The sequence below is a fragment of the Pinus tabuliformis genome, chromosome 3_1 (assembly GCF_031772625.1).
Source record: "Pinus tabuliformis cultivar Carrire ecotype Pingquan chromosome 3_1, CPIR1, whole genome shotgun sequence".
In the NCBI taxonomy this organism is placed as follows: Eukaryota; Viridiplantae; Streptophyta; class Pinopsida; order Pinales; family Pinaceae; genus Pinus; species Pinus tabuliformis.
In genome coordinates, this window is record NC_142301.1 from 113,243,489 (window position 1) to 113,249,488 (window position 6,000).

Genomic DNA, 6,000 nt, shown 5'->3' on the forward strand with positions numbered 1-6,000 from the left:
CCAACCACATCCCACCATGGATGAAACCATGCATGTGAAGAGGGTGAAATCCAACTCGAACTGTGAGGCCAATGTCTCACCTTTAGATCCTTCCTTGGATCCCATCTTGGATTTCTTCAATGGACAATTTGTTGCAAAATGGTCCACCTCATTACAATGAAAGCATCACACTTTCGATTTGTCAAACTTCTTCCAACCATGGGAAGAACTCGATTTGGGATGAGAATCCTTCTCCTTCCCTTTCTTTGCCTTACTCACTAAGGTGCAGTTTTCTTCATCCTCCTTGGATGAAGAACCATCTTTGATGCTTCTTCTTATCTCATCCTGCATCAGATCCGACCAAAGTCGTTCCCAATCTGGCAGTTTCTCTCTTCCATTTACCGAGTCTTGGTAGCTATTCCAGCTCTTAGGAAGACCGAGGAGAGCTAGACTCACCATGTCATCATCGGTTGTCGTGATCCCTACACTTCCAAGCTCATCCCTGCAGGTGGTGAGCTTGTTCAGATATGTAGAGATCGTGTCGCCCTTTTCACACTTGATTTTCCGAAGCTTGTCTTTCAGCGCCAGCTTCCTCTGATCATTGTTGTTCTGATATAGATCTTTCAATGTTTTCCACATCGAAAACGGTGTCTCCTTCCCATGGAGGCTTGAGATAATGTGGTCTCAAACTCCCTCTAGGAGGATTCTCCTTGCTCTAGCCACACATTTCTTCCATTCCGCCAATTCTGTAGCATTAGTTGCTGCCGACTTAGGGACTTCTTGATCAATGAAGTCCTTTAGACCGTTGTCCTCTAATACTGCTTCCAGCGATCCTCCCAGGCTATATAATTCGAGTTGCCATCAAGAGCATACTCGAGTCTTAAACCGTTGAACGCCATTGGTGAAATTGAGATGTGATAAGAACTCAAATTCTATAATCAGGAACTTGAAACTTCTCCCTTCTTTGTATATTGTTCTTCGCTTTGATCACCTTTGCTCCGATACCACGTAGAAATTCCCATTGTAGATCAACAGATTATGCAATAGACTAAAGCAAAATACAAGATCTACTTCTACAACAAACTTTGCGGAATCTTAATCGAATATGAGCAAGATCATATAGAACACATATAACTGAGAACGAGAAATCAATCACACATGAACACAGAAGAAATAACCCGGGGAAAGCCTCAGCCTAAAACCCCAATCTCTGTATTATCATACAAGTGGAAATATGTTCAGATTACAAAAAGAATCAACTCACAAGCTATCCTACTCTCTGTGCAATCCAACTGCTGCTCATAGACAGTCAAAGGCTTCTCACAAACCTTCTCCTCTGCCCTTCAAGCCTCCTATTTCCTTGCACAGTTTTTTCTTGGGGTCCAATGCTTCCACTTGTGTGAATTCCCACCTCACACTGTTCACTTGGCTAAGAAATAACTGCACAAACCTGAAGGAGATGATTCCTTCTGCATGGATGAGTTTCCTTTATAGGAAAATTCCTCCAACTGATAGTACAATGTCCCTGTCTTTAATCTCAACTGGGTCTCTGTCTGAACTGACATGCATGAGTTATTTATGAGAGAATATTCAATTATCTGGAGAGCAGCAGTTACATGCATGCAAGCATTGACTAACTGAACTCACAATTAATTCTACAAACTGTTTGAACTAATCTAACTGGGCTTAACTCAGATAACTGAGCTAACTAATTACAACTCATACTTATCTCTTTAACTGATGGATAAATTCCTCAGTCAATGGAGAAACTGTTGCATGTCCCCACATAGACTTCATGTTTGATTTTCTACAACTAATTAACTCAAGATGAATTAATTAATTATTTTTCAAACAGTTGCTGAGACCAAATTCGAATTTTAATTCAGGGACTAATTAAAATTGGAATCTATCCCGAAATGTTATTTATAGCAATGCTATTTTTAGCATTTCTATTTTTTGCTATTTCCAACAGAGTTGGAGTATATCCTGAAATGCTATTTTTAGCATTTCTTGTTTCCATTTTCAACACCTGGCATCACTATACTAATAGCGTAAATTTGTTTGTTTGTTTGTAAGTCTTCTACTTGATTGATTTTTTATATCTTAGTGCATACTTGCTTGTAGAATTAGGGTCTTTGGTTCTTTTAGTATGTGTTGTGTGTCTCTATAATTGTTTCCTTTTGATTTTGTTTGTTGTACATTTCCAACTAGTTTTTTGTTTTTGTTTTTGATGGATCTGAGCGTTGAATGAGAGAAAAAAAGGACTATGTGCATACTTGCATTTAAAAGAAAAGATCTTCTCCTTTCCTTAGATATAATTCATCGAAATCAAAACTCGCATGTTCATCATTTTGCATGGTTTCCTTGAACAAACGGGTCTTCACATCACACAATTTCATCCATCATACCCCTGACTTTAAACAATAGCCTTAAAGAGTTTTAAATTTCCTCGAACCTGGCACATGATAGTAAATCTCAAACAAACCCTTTAAAAATTTATTAATTTATGTACGGCTAAGTTCATAACGAAAATTGCACAGCAGAAACACACAAAAATCATCATTACACATTGGACATACGAAAGACCCTGGAAATCCCATAAAGGGGAAAAACTAGCAAACTTTTTTATTATTAAGAAGTGTGATTTTACGCAAAAGTTTGTGGTGTATTTGGGGTATGTGATAGGTGGAGGAGAGTTGAAGATAGATCCTTCCAAGATGGAGGCCATCATGAAATGGTCAGTGCCTACTAATGTTCTAAGGTCATGCATTTTTTGTGGTAGAATAGTACCCGAGGAAATTCATAGCCTTGTTTTCAGCAGTAGTAGCACCTCTCCGTGACATAAAAACAAGTGGAAGAGTTTCTAGTGGGGAAAGTGTCAATAGAGGGCCTTTTTGGAGCTAAGAAGAAGATTAGTCAAGCACCAGTTCTAGAATTACCAAACTCGCAACAACCCTTTGAAGTGGAGACAGATGCAAGTGGGTATGTTATGGGAGCGGCCTTGATGCAAGGAGGAAGACATGTATGCTACCATTCTAAAGTATTTCATGGGGTGGTTCTTAACTACCCTACCTACGATAAGGAGCATTATGCTCTAGTGCAAGATGTGAATAAGTGGAAGCACCATTTGATGGGAAAGGAGATTGTAACCCACACAAATCACTAGCCACTACAACACCTATAGACCCAGAGTAAGCTATATTAAACCAAGTATTACAAGTGGATGGGGCTTCTACAATAGTTTCATTTAGTGATTAATTACAAGAAGGGAAACACAAACAAGTTGGAAAATATGCTTTAAATGTCGCCCACATCAAAGATCGCATATTTGGGAAATCTAATGCACATGAAGCCATGCACCCAATACAGAGAGGCATATTCAGAAGATGAGGACTTCAAGGAGTTATTTCAACAGTTATAGAGTTAGAGGCATGTGCACTATGGTGATAACATTGCTGACTACCATCTCCAAGACGAGCTACTCTATAGGTTGGATAAGCTATGTGTTCTTAAATGTGAGCGATTGCAACTCATTAAAGAGGCTCACACTTCCAAGGTTGTAGTGCACTTTGGTGTAGGGAAGACCATGGCCAACTTGCATAGGTATGCGCATTGGCCCAAGATTGATCCAGATTGGATCATTATATTTTTTTCATCAATATCAATGCTTTCAAAGTGGACAAAGAGGAGGAATCATCTTACGATACCATTTTTACCAGCGCGACCCAATTTGGCAAAACATGGTCTAAACCCTTCAGGGATCGTTTTGAGGATCAAACAGAATTTTTTGGGGTTAAAAAATTATCACTTTGGTGTGACACCTCTTTCATGCTATTCTACACAAAAATACCTTTCCAACAACGCAAGAATCATGTCAATCAGAGTTTGTATGCGAAAGTTATGCCACTTAGAAGTTGACCTTCTTGTTTTCACCACCATAATTTGAGAGGATGTCACGTCAGCCCCCATTATTCATGAAAAAGGGGCTAGCCACGTGATTATGATGTAGAAGACTCTAGAAGAGTTTATATTGTAACTCTGGTTAAGAGTTGAGGTAGTCAAACCTAACCACTAGTAGGCTATCAGGTTGTGTTATAACCGGGCCACTAGGAGGAAAAGGGATTCCATTCTTTCGAGTGCATTTGTTCCATAGTTGAGAAAAAATAGCCAAGAGGGATAGGAGATAGAGCACATAGAGAGGATTTGTGCATTGTAGTAGCCCACAGGCCATAGGCCATACTTCTTTGTACTCACAGCCATATTTCCATTCAGAGAAAGAGAGCAGAGCAACCTCACCTTCTAGCTGGGTTTTTCTCCCAAAAGAGTTTCCCAGAGCATATCTTATGTCAAATATATGTGTGCGAGTTTTTTATTGTATCGTTCTTTATTTTTATGCATATTTTTCATTCGCAAGCATGCACTTTAAACATTAAATCTACAGATCAAAAAATCCAATAAAATTGCAATAGTGTAATTCCATATTTTAAATATAACATTATCATATATGTTGTGATGAACTGTCCAATGGAATATCCACGGAAATTTATAGATCATATTGGTATGAGAGAGGTTTTTCTTTGGGAATACTGTGGAGATTCACAGGGGATCTAGATCAGTTGGGCCAAAATCGCAAAACCCTAATCATGGTCAACAAATCTATGAATAACCTTCACGATCTTGCAGAAAAGAGGTTTTCGTGGCTGGAACAACAAGTTGTTGATATAAATTTTAATGTAAATCTCATCATGGCGGTCCTAAGAAATAAGCTTTGGATATTTGGAGAAGATGGGGGTTCAAATACAAAGGACAAATCAAAAGGGGGATTAGGAGACAGGGAAGAAACAAAGAACCATCCAAAGAAATAACTCGAAAAAGATCAACCTAGTTCGAGTGTCGTGAATCAATCACAACCCTTGTTTAAAATAGAAGCAAAGGTTGATATCAAGCCATACCACGACAATATCAGTGCTCTAAAGCTGAAAAACGAGTTACAACAACTGGAAGTGTATTTCAATGTCCATCAAATTGAGGAAGAACATAAGATCTCATTTGTGCGACTGAAATTAGAGGGCCATGCCCTAACTTGGTGGGAGAGCCACATGGAGACCCTAAGGTTGGAGGGAGAGCCTCCAGTGACTAAGTGGTAGGAATTCAAAACCCTCATTAAGTCACATTTTTATCCCATTGGGTACATAGAGGACCAATGGATCCGGTGGCACTACTTCAAGCAAAAGCGAGGGCAAAGCATGTAGGAGTACACCACATAGTTCAAAAAGGTGGCCATAATGTTGGGTATCTCCCCAAAGAACCTAGATATACTCCTCAATTATTTGGGGGGTCTACACCGCCATCTGCGAGAGCAAGTGATTTTGTTCAAGCCCAAATTAATAGACGAGGCTTGTGTACAGGCACAATACCTGGAGAACATAGGCCTGAAGAGAGTTCAATCAAGTGGATTGAAGCAGAAGGAGCAATGGGATGCTTCTAAGGAGTGTAAGAATAAGCAAAAAGGGAGAAAAGATAAAAATACGACAGCCACAACACACCAGTGCAGAGATCCCAACAACCACTACAACATTGACAACCATACAAAGGAGAAGTGTTGGAAGTTGCATCCAGAGCTAAACCCGAAGAACAAAAATAAAGACAATAAGAAGAAGAATCTCATGGCCATGGACTCGAGGAACCAATTTGAAATCAACTTGAACGTGGCTGAGAAGATCATTTGTACGCTAGTGCAGAAGGAGGTGAATCTAAGTAGCCTTCAGCAACAGGAAGAGAAAGAAATAACCAAACTCTTCCATATAAAGATAAAGGTCGAGAAGACAAAATTTGATACTCTGTTTGACTCGATATCGCAAGCGAATCTCATTGCGTCAAAGATAGTCAAGAAGTTGGTGCTGGAAGTTTGTGATCATCCAAACCCGTATCCACTGGGATGGGTAAATAAGGATGCAAAGTTGAAGGTAATAAAGCAATGCAAAATTATATTTGCCAACAATGTTGATTTTATTGATGAAG